This window comes from Henckelia pumila, chromosome 3, assembly GCF_033568475.1.
Source record: "Henckelia pumila isolate YLH828 chromosome 3, ASM3356847v2, whole genome shotgun sequence".
Taxonomy (NCBI): Eukaryota; Viridiplantae; Streptophyta; class Magnoliopsida; order Lamiales; family Gesneriaceae; genus Henckelia; species Henckelia pumila.
The window spans coordinates 100,311,732-100,326,455 of record NC_133122.1 but is presented as its reverse complement, the minus strand read 5'-3'; the positions used below and the strand labels follow the sequence as shown (position 1 = coordinate 100,326,455).

Sequence of the window (14,724 nt, the reverse complement as noted above, 5' to 3'; positions counted from 1 at the left end):
AAGTGACGGGTTGGGGGTGGGGGTTGGGGTTAGATTTTCTCTTTATTTTTTGACATTTACGAGTGTTTATTTATAAATAATAATAAATAAATAAATTGACAATAGTTTATTTAATAAGGTTCAAAGACAACGGTTATTAAAAACCGTTGTCTTTGAGCGTGTTTTTAACAAAGACAATGGTTTTTGAAGCACTGTTGTCTATTAGCGTGGTTTCCTTATCAAAGACAACAGTTTTCTGAAAAACCGTTGTCTTTGATGAGGAAACCATGTTAATAGACAACGGTTTTTACTAAAACCATTGTTAAATACCGAAAGACAATAGTTTTATGTAAAAACCGTTGTCTTTTTTGTGTTGTGTATGTGGTTTTTTGTTGTAGTGTAAGCATGTATTTAAATTAAGCAAAATATAATCATAAATTAACAGCGAAAAGGTAAAGAACCTATATCCAAATACAATCAACAATATACAACCGATAGAACATAATTAAAAACACTATATAATACAACCAAATCGAACAGTGTATCAAATCCCTAACAAGTAAGGGAAACTCACTGGAACCCTGAATCATGGTCTCTGCCCAGCCGCGAACATCTGACTTCACCCAATCTGAGACCTGCTCCATTGAATAGGGTGTACAAAAAATACAGAAATACTTGACGTGAACGACTATGCTCAATAAGAAAGCAATGATATATAAAAAATTATGATGTACGAATGATTTTAAAACCCAGTAAAAACTCAGTCTGCTCAGTGGCTTCAATAGAATATGTAGTACCGGCTAGAGATCTACTCCGCGGGGTACGTCCAAACACTCAACTTGATATGAATCTAGAAGGCGCTCGAAGATTCATATTGTTTCAAGAGTTGTTCTGTAATTGGCCATTGAGATTAGATGGATTTGGAATTCATGGGAATCAGTTGGAAGATGTTTAAACATAATTCGAGTGCATGAAGACCAAGAAGAGAAGATAAGTTCGGAATTGGCCGGAATTAGCTCGCGAAGGCGCCGGACCAAGGCCCGGACCTGGTCCGGTCCCAAGCATGAGGTCCGTGCACTTCAGTACGTATCGTCAAAAATTGAGTTTGGATCGTCGTGGGCACACGGACCTATGTCCGGAACTTTATCCAGGGTCCGTGCACAAACATAGTGCTGCGTGTTTGTGTGGGTTTAGGTGGATTTAATTATTTTGTGATATTTTTCCTATTTTGAGTGTTTGAGAGCCATTAGGAAACTAGATTTTTGCATATTTTGCATTATCTTTTACCTTTAAAGTTGTAAACTATAGAATACTATATTGATTCATTACTGAAGTTATTGAATTATTGATTTTTACCAATTCTTAAAATTCTTTCAATAATTTTGCCAAAGATTTACTTTGTTTTTATCAAATCAAACTTATCAAAGTTTCATAAAATTTGTGGCGTTTGTCAATTGATTATCTTTTTGGATTGTCATAAACAAGGTTTCTAAAGGTTCCGTTGTGATTAATTGTTTATCTTGTTATTATCTGTTGCTAGTTTCGTTGTAAACTAGAGGTGGATATCCAAACTTACTTGTTCAAAAGATTGAGACAACATTATTGAATCTTTTTGTTATTGAATTGAGGGTACGATTCGTTTATAATCGTGTTTGCTTTTCATGCATCCAAGATTCGCATCACGCCCTAGCACCGTAGCGTCAGTATCCACCATCGTGAAGTATCCCGGTGATAGACAAAAAAATACGGGGCTGAACCTCCCCTCACATGACTCATCTCTCACGAGATGCAATCTAGAATAATCGTGCATGTGCTTAAACAGTAAAACAGTCAAGCATGGCACATACAATGAAACATAAAAGTAAATATATAATTCCGGCTACCTCGATCAGTACTTATGTACCTCAAACTCAGCAATATGAGAAACCTAGCAAGTCCTGCTCTCTAGTCCAAGCCTATAATCATATAATCACTATATAACTTAAAAGTGCCCTAAAAGTCTTAACTAGACTATTAGATACTCCCTAAAGCTATTAGGGACCCAAAGTTATACCTGCATCCGTCGTTAGCCCACTGATGGCGACTGCCTCAAAACTTAGGCAAGATCCACTGCTAAACCCCGTGGCGCTCCGCTACTCTAGACTTCCAGTAGGACGCCAAGAAAACCCTAGAATCAACTAAAAGAGACTAGAATAGAGAGATAAGAGGTGAATTGGCGAATGAAAAGTGAGCCTCACATCCCATATTTATTGACTGCAATCGGAACCTCCGCTCGTACGATCGAAACTTCCGATCAGATCGGAACGTCCAATCCCCTGCTTCCGATCTCTCTCTGCCAACCACGACAGTCGATCGGAGCTTCCGATCACCTTGATTACAGTTCGAACTTCCAAACCATGATCGGAGCATCCGATCATGACAGAGCTTTCAATACTAAACTGTGCTTCCGAACTACCCGATTTCTTGGAACCCTTTGAGTTATTTTCGAGCATTCTGAATCCATTTTTAAAATCCTTAGATCCATTTGAAAATCCCTTAATCATGTTTTACCCAAATTTAATTAAGAATACCATGTTAATTACTTATTTTGGATACAGGTCACTACATTCCCAAGGCATAATTAAACTCTGTTAACACCCGTAACAATTTAAATTTCTTTACATATGTAAGGGAAGAATAAATTATTACTGGATACGATAATTTATCACCCAAATATGCGTATCTAATGTGTTTGGGAAGAGCTTTCAGTTCTGGAGTGGGTTCGGGCTCCTCATTTTTTATGCACTTAACTTGATTTCTTCATGATTCCCCCCCTCCCCCCCTTTTTTTTTCCTTTGGCAACTCTTTAAGAGTTAGGGCTTGCTTTCGAAGGTCTAATCAACTCAGTCCACTGCCATGATACATGTAGCGATACATATCTCGAATGTATCATTGAAATTCATTCCTGCATCAAGAGAGTTCACATAAGACTGAATAAAATCAATACTATGAAATGTACTTACCTCATCTTGAAATTTGATGGCCTTGTAGATATTAAATGTTATTGCTTCACCACAAACTCTGAGTGTCAGTTCACCTTCTTGTTCATCGATCAGTGCTTGCCCAGTAGCCAAGAACAGCCTTCTCAAAATCAACGGAACATCCTGATCTTCATCCATGTATAAAACAACAAAGTCAACATGGAAAATGAACTTATCTACCTTGACCACACTACAACAAAAATGGGAAACGACAACGGATAATAATCCGTTGTCGTAGGTGTCAAAAAACCATTGTACTTTAAGGTGTTGTCGAAAATATACCCAACGACAACAGATAAAATCCATTGTCGTTGCTTTCAAAAGACAACGAATTTTATCTGTTGTCGTTTCTTTCAAAATACAACGGTTTTTATCCGTTGTATTTTTCTTGAAACGACAACGGTTTTTATCCGTTTTTGTATATCGATTTTTTAACAACACCGAAAATTACAAAAGTTTTAAAGTGACAAAGACAACGGATTTTATCCGTTGTCGTTGCTCAAATAAAAAACAAAAAAAATAATTTTAATATAAAAATTTTCAATATTATAAATGAAAAAAAATTTAAAACTTCTAAAATAAAATTTAATTTAAAATTTTTCAATATTACAAATCAATATTCAAATTCTAAATTCTAAATCAATCAACACTAGAAAATATATAGATCGATTTATGAACTAATATATATAAATTAACTCGGAACTTTCCTATACATCGAGTTATGAACTAATCTATATAAATTAACTTGGAACACTCCTTCTAGATTAACATCCACCATTATCCCTTTCATCCCGACTATCTGCACAAGTTGACGAATTCAGGTAGTAGAAAAGATGTCAAAATTCTGGAATTCGAATCCATAAAACAAAAATGCTGGGAAGACTTGATGGTAAAATTCCAATACAGTGATCCAAACAATTAGCATATGTCTGTACCATCTTAGAAGACAAACAAAGAATCGAACTAAGCAACAAAGACTGTGTGAAATCCCTGACAAAATAGTACTTACAAATAATGATGGAATTGAAGCTGCGGGAAGCTGAAACTTTAAGAAATGCAGATATGGCACTACTCGACGCTAAGAAAAGATGAATCTAGCATGTAAATGATGGATTTCTTTACCAGTAACATGTCTGCATGTATCTAATTATGCAGCTGTTTATATGTTTGAACTCATTTGTCCAAACCGCAAACTAGAAAGCAAAAACCTCAAGTAAAGCAAGAAACAAATAACAGAGAAAGACGAGAAATGTACAAACAAGTATGAAGGATTTACAAGAAGACTGTTGCTTAGAGAATTCTTCCATTGTTATTGGAATGCGATCTGCAAAAACACAAAAAGAACTGAGCAAAATAGAAGTGAAAAAGAATAATGACAAGATGCCCTATTAGTGAAAATGTCTCCAAATTAATTATGTTATTATATGCTAAAAATTCTAGAATAAAAAAAAATGTAAGAGCATATGGTATGATATGAGTCAAACCAAAAATACCAGATGTGAATGAATATAAATCATGTCTCCACCCTTCCATTTTATATATATTCAATTTTTCTCTCTTCAATGTCAGTAGCATTAATGCTTTACATATAACAAAATGGTTTACTGACACTTCATGTAGATGTCAAAAGGCGAGAAAACTATTGCAGGACAACAAAACATTATATTTGGAGCAAAAAGTTGAACATCGAACTCTAGGCAATAGAAAACATCTAAATTCAAAATCCACCTTGTTCGATAAATCTTTGCTGCAATCGAGCCTGCTCTGAGTCATTTCCAACAACATTCCTGTTATAAAATTAAAAGCAATGAAATCAAAATCAACAATGCTGCAATGAAAATGGGAACAAAATTAATCCAACTGTTTGGCAAAGAAAAAGGAATAAACATAATTCCATAAATTATACAAGTTCATGCAAGTGACTGATTGAAACATGAGGATCTAGACGTAGGGGAAAATGAGATTTTCCATCAGCAGGATCCCATAAGTTGTTGGACTTAGGGCTTGTCCATAGTCCATACACACGTAAGTTATATGGAAAATTTGCAGTGAACCATATCATAGTTGCATGTGAGTAAGTGGTGTAAGATTGGCTTTGGTTATCATTTTATCATTATTCATGTCCTATCTAGCATTGGTTCCCACTAAGTTTAATCATTATATAAAGAAACAGCTTGGAGAATAGTTATTACTGTCTATCGAGCATAATGAAGCCTCAGTAAACTGCATTCTACGAATCATATCTACTTCACAAACTTTGATTTGGTAAGTTTTCAAGTCTAAGAATTTCAGCACCCCTCGGCTCAGGGGACCAGAAAAAGCCAAACTGACCTAATGTCTAATAAAACACCACATTATGCAATTATGAACCCCAAAAGAAAATCGTTCTTAACGAATGATTTCTAAGAATACTGTTTTGGTCAAAAGATACATCAAGTGCATGCCAAAATCTCAAGGCAGGGGAAACGAGTGGCGGCTCAGAACAAAAATCGAGCATAGCATCCTTCCTACTGCCTACCACAATCACTTCCACCAGTGCAATCCCAGAATCTTTTAATATATCAATCCCATGGAAATGTTTTGCTTATTTTTGAATGGCATTATTAACTAGGTTTTGAGTAGATTGCTGGACAAGTGTCTGTTTTGAAAAGGCTCCAAATAAAACTCTGATGCATGTGCAATATTTATTTTATGCTATCGTTTTCTTATTGGAGTTTATGCTTGATTTTTCTTCTTTATCCTTTTTTTTCCTTCCTTTAAATAAATTGTCTTTGATTAATATATATATATATATATAGAGGACTTTTCAGCTGCCCAGCAATATTTTCCCACCTCGTCCCCGACCACTAAAACCCGGTACCTGGTTTTAGTTGTTTTTTTTATTTTTCGCATAACTAAAACACGGTACTGGGTTTTAGTGGTCGGGAACAAGTTGAGCATCATTGGTTGGGCAACTGAAAATTTCTATATATATATATATATAGCTAGGATACTCTATTGCTGTTGGAGCATTTGAAATTAAGTTAAAATTAAAGAAACATGATGTTTTATTAACATACATAAAGCATTCATTTCGAAATTATTTTTTATTTCTAAAAAAAATCAATTATCTTCAACTAAAATATCAGGCTAAAACCAATTTTAGCCCGATTTATCAAGAGAACTGAAACTGAATTAAAATGAATTGGGTAAATAAATTCATACCTAAAGCTTCAATCGACAGGTTTACTCTTTATTTGAGCAATAAATCACTCTAATTTTGTTCCATGCTTATTAAATATTTTAAACGTAATATATATATATCAAACATGACTATAATAGATGGGGCCATAAATTGATTCATAATAAGAAAATAACCTTTGGCTTGGGAAAAATAACGCACGTCCGGAAATCTTTGAATTATAAGTAGGAAAATAAATAAGTGAATTCAAAGAGAAAGATTTTGGTAAATTTTCAGTTTCCATCACCTCAGTTAAATGCATGCAAGGGTAACGGTTTTTTCCCACATTCAATGGAGTAAGTTAAAAGAACATTCAAGCCAGCCACTAAATGCACTCGCAAGAATTCTCCGAACATGCAATGATGAATAATTTTGGCTACCTTTATTTGCTGCTACTTCTGGCGACGTGCGTCGCTGCCTCCACAATCAAAGATGCTGAACTTGAACTTGGCGATATCTTCGATATCACTACCCTTACCAAGACTGTTGATTTTTTCACTGCCATTTCTCCTTCCACCAGTGCTCCCATTCAGTTCTACTCTAATGCCCCTATCATCAACCGATCCTTCGACTTAGAAAGGAACAAAGAGAGCTTTATTTTATCTCCTAGACTGATTACCTAAACAAGAGAAGGACTATCCAATATCAGCATTACAAAACGGGTAAAGCTTACCATTGAACAAGAACTCTGAACATAAATATGACAAGGACTAAAAAAACAGGTACATACAAGCAGGAAAATTAAGTTCGCTAATAAAAAAAGAGAGCAGGCTGAATTTTGTAAACTTGGTCGAATGATGTCAGTCACCACAAATAAAAGTTAAAAACACCCTGAAAGCTATAGGTTGAGAGGGAAGACAATAAACAACAGTACCAATTTGGGTTACGTTAATTGCATTTTCTGGCCCTCGAAATATAAGTCCATAGTTCTTGGCATGATGCATAGATGCAAAGAAGTCCGTGTAGTCCCTTTTTGCAATAGGAACAAGCATTTGGATCTTATCCTAGCACATTTCAATGGATTAAAACAGAAATATTTTGAATTATCAATTAAAAGCATATTTTAAGAAGCAAGAATCTCCTACCATCGGCACAAGGGCTTTCTGTTTTAGAATTCCGTTATCACGCAGAGTTGGTTCATCAGCTGCATTCAGAGATTAAACAATCAAGAACTGAAATTGCAAGTCCAAAACAACTAACTTTCAAATATAACATCTAAAAACTGTTAGGCTGGTTCACTGATTATCAACAATAACAATAACAGAGAAGAGATGGAACAATAATGGAAGTAATTGTATTAAAATATAATGGTTCCGAAGAACAAAGAACTCCCATATTTAGAATCTAGTACAAATCAGAATATTTGATATCTAACTGCCCAACGCTTTTCTCATTTTCACTCTTATATTTCCCTCCTATCCCACGTGTTAACAAATGGGCTTTTTAAGCCTTCTAGTATAAACAAACTTGATATTGGGCTTGGGTTGATCCTCCAGGCCCCTAACAATACACTCCCCCTTCAAATTAGCCTTGTCCTCAAGGCTAAAGTGGGGAAACTGAGTTGCAATCTCTGCCGCATCCTCCCAGGTCGCCTCGTCTGTAGATTTATCTTTCCATTGAACGAGTACTTGCAACTTCTCTTCAGCACCCATCCTCTTGAATCTTGTGGACAACACCCTATGGGGTTCAAAACCCATAATGAAATCTGCCTCCAAGCCCTGTGGGAGCTCTTGTACAGTATATCCTGCCCCTACTGCCCGCTTTAGCAACGACATATGGAATACTTGATGGATTTTGGACCCCATTGGTAGCTGGAGTTTGTAGGCCATACCCCCTACCGTTGCCAACACTTTGAAAGGTCCATAATACCGGGGGGCTAATTTTTGAAACACCCTTTTGCACACTGACTGCTGCTTATGAGGCCTCAGCTTTAAAAAAACCCAGTCGCCCACCTGAAATGTTACATCTTTTCTCCGAGCATTGGCATATCTGGTCATACTGTTTTGAGCCCTCTGCAGATTATATTTGAGGTGCCGCAACACCTCATCTCGGTCACTCAGCTCCTGTCCCACTGCTGCTACCTTTGTCTCCCCTAGTACAAATTGTGTCAACACAGGGGGGGCCGCCCATACACAGCCGTGAATGGTGTCATCCCAGCCGCACTATGGTAAGTAGTATTATACCAATATTCTGCCCAATGAACCCAATGAGCCCATTCTTTGGGTTGTTCAGATGAAAAACATCGTAAGTACGTCTCAAGACATCGATTAAACACCTTCGTTTGTCCATCCGACTCCGGGTGATACGCAGAGCTCATCGCCAACTTGGTGCCATACAATCTGAATAATTCTGTCCAAAAAGTGCTCATGAAAATTGGGTCACGATCACTGACAATGGAGTGAGGAACCCCATGCAAATGAGCAACTTCCTTGATAAAATGCTCAGCCACTCCTTTAGCAGAAAAAAGGGTGTTTGAGCAAAATAAAGTGGCCGTATTTGGTTAATCGATCCACCACCACCATTATCACCTCAAAACCCCGAGATTTTGGTAAACCCACAATAAAATCCATGGACACATCCTCCCAGATTGCCCCTGGTATCGGAAGGGGTTGTAGTAGCCCTGGTGGTTTTGTGGCTTGGTATTTGTGTCTCTGGCATACATCACATTCCGCTACCATCTTAAGGACATCCGTTTTCATCCCTACACAATAGAAATTTCCTGCCACCCGCTTTAGTGTGCACAAGCCCCCGGAATGTCCCCCCGATGGGGTAGTATGGCATTCGGCCAAAATTTTCTGAACCCAAACAGATCCCTTAGGCAGCACCAGCCTTCCTTTATGTAACAAGTTTCCATTGGTCAGAGTATAAGGGCCAATGATCTCCGGAGATGCGCTCACTTGATCACTTGCTGCAACACTGGATCATCATGCACTGCTTGTCGCAGTCCTTCAAACTCCCCCCAAAGTGGCACTGATAAAGTACACAAGTCCATTGGCTCGTCCCTTCTAGATACAGCATCCGCTGCTCCGTTGTTGACTCCTGGCTTGTACTTAATCTCAAACTCATAGCCCATCAATTTCGCCAACCAATGTTGTTGGTTGGGTGTGGTGATTCGTTGTTGAAGCAATGATCGCAACGACTTATGATCAGTCATAACCACGAACTTTCGACCCAACAGGTAGGGGCGCCAATGTTGAATAGCCAAGACCAAAGCCATCATTTCTTTTTTGTATGTTGATTTGGCTAAGGCTCTTTCAGCTAATGCTTTACTGTAAAAAGCTAAAGGTTTCCCATCTTGAGACAGAACAGCCCCAATAGCCCTTCCAGATGCATCACATTCAATTACAAAGTCCTTCTCAAAGTTGGGTAGCTGTAAGACAGGAGCAGAACTCAGTACCTCTTTTAATTCTTCAAAAGCATGCTCGGCCTCTATATTCCATCTGAAATTATTTTTTTTGAGTAATTCTGTCATTGGTTTAGCTAGCTTGCCATAATTTCGGATGAATTTTCGATAGTACCCGGTTAGCCCTAAAAATCCCCGCACTCCCTTCACATTCACGGGCCGTGGCCAAGTGCGAATCGCCTCTATTTTCCGCGGGTCAACACCAACCCCCACAGCTGAAATGAGATGGCCCAAGTACTCCACTTACGGAAGTCCGAACCCACACTTTTTCTTGTTCACAAGTAGTTTCTCCTCCAGCATCACCTCCAACACCAGCTCAAGATGATTCAAATGTTCCTCCCACCCCTTGCTGTAAATTAATATGTCATAAAAAAAAAAACCAATACGAACTTCCTCAAATATGGCTGCAAGACCTCATTCATAGTGGCCTGAAACGTTGAAGGAGCGTTTTTTAGCCCGAAAGGCATTACGAGGAATTCGTAATGACCCATATGAGTGCGAAATGCCGTATTTGGCACATCCGTGGGTTGTACCCTGATTTGATGGTAACCCGATCGTAAATCCAATTTCGAGAAATAGGCAGCCCCATGCAATTCATCCATCAATTCGTCGATCACCGGAATGGGAAATTTGTCGGGAATGGTGATATCATTTAATGCCCGGTAATCCACACAAAACCTCCAACTCCCATCTTTCTTTTTTACGAGGAGTACGGGATTGGAGTAAGGACTTTGGCTTGGTCGTATCACCCCAGCTGCCAGCATCTCTGCTACTAGCTTCTCAATCTCATCTTTTTGGCAGTGTGCGTATCGATAAGGTCGTACCTGAATTGGCCCACACCCTTCCTTAATTCGGATGGCATGATTTTGACTCCTCTCTGGGGGTAACCCTCGAGGGTAGTCAAACACGGTGGCATACTTCTGTAATAGATTTTGGATCACAGGTGGCTGGGCAGTCCTTGATTCGGCCGCTGTATCAATGGCCTCTGTGCTGTCCAAGGAGTACAAAGTAGCACAGAATTAAACATCGGTGGTTTTAACGATGGAGCGAAGAGAAAACAGTGCACGCTGAAGGGTAGGGTCCCCTTGCAATACCACCTCTTGCCCAGCCTGCTGAAACTTCATCCTCATCTTCCCCAAATCCACAGTAACTTCTCCCAAGGTCCTCAACCAATCAACTCCTAGGATCACATCCACACCGCCCAACTCAAATAAATATCCCACGATTGTCAAAGTGCACGCATCTAAATCCACCCCTAACCGAGGACAAATTCCTTGGCAAGCCACCCGGCAACCATCACCTAACAGCACCCCGAATCTCACTGAATCATCAATTGGGAGTCCTAGTTTTTCGATCAACTTCCTCGAAACAAATTTGTGGCTGGCACCACTGTCAATCATCACCACCACCCCTTCATTGGCCACCTTTCCCCGTATCTTCATAGTTTGGGGATGGGAGAAACCGTTAACAGAAAAGAGTGGTAGTTCCAATGTCCCATACTCTTTGTTAGGTTCCCCCCCCCCCCCCCCACTCTCACTATCTTCAGCGCCAGCCATCAGTTGTTCAACGCCCAACTCGGCGTCATCTTCATCCTCGGCCAACAGTGTAACACGTATGGATTTGTGAGTGCATTTATGGAGGGGGTGAAATGGTTCGCCGCATCTGAAGCAAAACCCCTTCTCACGGCGATGCATATACTCTTGGTGCGAGACAATTTTACCTTCACGTTGTTTGAGATTGTCGCTTTTGTTCACAGAACCACGATCGCCGATCGCACTCCCACCGCCCGTTGAAGACTGTCGAGAGGCACTTTGAGAATAATGGGGCTGGGCTATCTGGTTTATCGTGCCACCCTTCTCATATTTTGGGCCCAGACCCAAATTAGGAGTAAAATTAGTACTGGGCTTAGCTCTATCCTTGTCCCAAGATTGGGAACGGGAGGGCCCATTCCACGATTGCCCACTCCTGTTCCATCGGGAGCCCATCGTCGGAGAACAGACGCGATGGTTACCCTGAGACCCAAACACCTCTTCCTCAATGGCCCGTGCCAAATCCATCGCCCTCAAGATGGTGCGAGGGTCGTGGATGCCCATCCTCCGATGAATTTCCTCGCGCAAACCGGACAGAAAATAGCCCAGGCATTGATCCTCCGAAAGATCACCCACCTGAGCGAGTAACATCTCAAACTGTTCAATGTAAGCATCAACCGATTGAATATCTTGTTTGAGGGAAGAAAGTAAAACAAAAGGGTTCGCCGCTTTTCTCCCCCCGTATCGACGAATCAATTCTTCCGAAAATCTTTCCCAAGTGAGGTTCGGGATCTTCAGGCGAAGCCATTGAAACCAGTGATATGCTGGCCCTTCCATGTGAAGAAGAGCCAACTTGAGGCGATTATGCATCGGCGTATCATGTAGCTCGAAGTATAATTCTGCCCGACCGAGCCAAGCTCGAGGATCGACCCCATCGAAACCTGGAATATCCACTCGTCGCAACGCCAGACACATTTCATAATCGATACATCCTTTGGGATCTTGATAAGAGACACGACCTTTCTCATCGTGCATCCCGCCATCTTCCTCCCCCATTTTCTGTTGTTTCTCATGGTTGATAGAGTTGTTGCGATCCTTGGTGGTTTTGCCATACACCCACTGCTCCCAGCGGGCATGTGAGTCCGCCATTTTCGCTTGGGACTCAGCGATCATGGCCACTGCCTTTGTAAGTGAACTGATATTCTCCTGCATGTCGATCATCAACTTCTCCAGAGCTTCAATCTTAGCTTCAGAGCGAGTAAGAGCCATCTCTTCAAGGGCAGGTCGGACCAAATTGTTAGGCTGGTTCACTGATTATCAACAATAACAATAACAGAGAAGAGATGGAACAATAATGGAAGTAATTTTATTAAAATATAATGGTTTCGAAGAACAAAGAACTCCCAGATTTAGAATCTGTAACCCCCTAGCCAAGCTAGTACAAATCAGAATATTTGATATCTAACTGCCCAACGCTTTCCTCATTCTCACTCTTATATTTCCCTCCTATCCCACGTGTTAACAAATGGGCTTTTTAAGCCTTCTAGTATAAACAAACTTGATATTGGTCTTGGGTTGATCCTCTAGGCCCCTAACAAAAACAAACACAAGAATAGATCCAAATATCAATTGCGTTAGTAAAAAGATCAAATACATGAATATAGCAGAGAAGAAAATGTGCAGAAAAAACAGTTACCTTCTCCACGGTAATCACCATGCCTTGAAGCACTGAGCGGTCCAAGTACTTAACACATCGATCAGCCTCCTCCACGGTAGTCATCCTCACGAAACCAAATCCATCGTGGCATTATTTGAAAACTAATTAATTAAGCTGATTGTGTATGTGTACATATATTGGCAGATTATAATATCAAAGTCTTAATTGGGTTAAAAGTTACCAATAAAAAGAGCCAAATTACGAGCAAGAAAAAATCAGAGTTCGATTACCTATCTACTGTGGGAAGAGAAGAAGCAACAAATATTGTGCTGGTTTCTTCGATAGACATGATAGCCAATTATGTTTTTATGACATGAAATGTAATGCAATCCGTGCATATATATATTGTGTAAGCAATGCAAATATTAAATATATGATGAGGTTGGGAGATAAGGTGACATTAAAAATTCAAGGGAACACAGAGTTTGAATAAAAGTATATAAATTGGCATTGTGGGATCTGCCCAAAACAGAGTCATACAACTATGTTTTAATTAATACATCCATAAAAACAAATGTGTGGATGGATGTGATTCTAAAATCATGACAAGCCTCGTGACACAAATTACACATGTATGGAATGCAATGCTAGACTTTTTTTAAATAAGATCATATCACACCATGAGATAGTCTAAAAGATTATTAGCATATGCTTCAAGTCGTTCCATAGCAAGGGGTGATAGGATTTCACTAATTGAATTTAAAAATCAATTGGAAGAGGAAAAATCCACCTCTGAGAACTTTATCTTCGGGTCCAAGACACTGGCAAAAAAATCCACCAGTGTTAGAATACTGAATTATGATTAAGAAGAAAACCAGAACCCATACCTCATGGCAAGCTCGTATTCCATTCGACAAAATGTACGAGTCAACAATTTAGTGAAGTCATTCCTGAATTCTGAGAACAATAAAAAAATGATAATTACTTTGATCCAAACAAATCCACCCCTAATTTTAATTGAACTCGAGATGTCTCAATATCCTAAAAACAACAGTTGTCAAAATAATTTTAAAAAGCCCGACAATTTGATAATATACATATAGATGCTTCATTCACCAACAGGAAGGAAAATAAGAAGCAAAAATATACTCACGGTGCTGGTCGCGACAGGAAATCTTCGATTCAAGCCGTAAACTCGAGATTCAAGTCACAACTGGAGTTGTTAAGGCTTGGGCTAGCTTAAAGGACACCGACCGACCTGTTTCCGGCGATTGATCGGTGACTAGGGCGCCGGATCTGAGCTGGGTCGAAGGGGCGACGGGTTGAGGCTAGGGATTTGGTTTCTCTTTTTTTTCTTTTTTCTTTCTTGTGTAAAGCGTGTAGCCTATATATGTGTATATGTATGTTTTTTATTTTAAATTTTTTTTTTAAAAAAAAACCAAACCAACTGTTTAATAAAAGTGTTGTCTTAGATTAAATAAAACAATATAAAAAGACAACGGTTAAAAAATCTGTCGTCATACATCTCCAAAAACACGCATATTGACAATGGTTTTAAAAACGGTTAATTAAAACTGTTGTCGTAGGTCATAAAAAAACCCGCTCATAAAAAACGGTTTTAAAAAACCGTTGTCTTTGACACATAAAAGACTACTGTTTTTTTAAAAACCGTTGTCTTTGTTCATTAAAAAAAAGGTCAACAACAACGGTTTTAGTGAAAACCGTTGTTAAAGACCAAAATACAACGGTTTTATAAAAAAAACCGTTGTCTTTCGGGTGGTGTTGAAACCATAATCTGTTTTAGTGCCAGCACGTCTTCCACAATTCCACGAGGATATGTGAGAGATCGATCCTCCAACTGCCATGTGATCATAGTGGGCCTTACCTCTCCCAACTCTAGTTCCATGAAAATTGAT

At 39.1% G+C, this 14,724-nt stretch overlaps 1 long non-coding RNA gene across 3 annotated transcripts; it reads right to left on the bottom strand.

Annotated features, from left to right (window-relative positions):
* Positions 1-455: 455 nt before the first annotated feature.
* LOC140891994 (uncharacterized) lies at positions 456-14,183 on the bottom strand. 3 transcript variants are annotated; one of them, XR_012152695.1, is made up of 10 exons: positions 13,962-14,183; positions 13,696-13,765; positions 12,848-13,629; positions 7,305-7,363; positions 7,094-7,223; positions 6,600-6,838; positions 4,728-4,786; positions 4,276-4,323; positions 2,982-3,127; positions 456-614 (listed from the first exon to the last, which is right to left on the bottom strand). It is a non-coding gene; the product is annotated as an uncharacterized lncRNA (long non-coding RNA). The 3 variants fall into 3 exon arrangements; XR_012152693.1 differs by lacking the exons at positions 456-614; positions 2,982-3,127 and adding an exon at positions 3,584-3,798; XR_012152694.1 differs by lacking the exons at positions 456-614; positions 2,982-3,127 and adding an exon at positions 3,584-3,798 and having other exon boundaries at positions 12,848-12,969.
* Between the last annotated feature and the right edge of the window lie 541 nt (positions 14,184-14,724).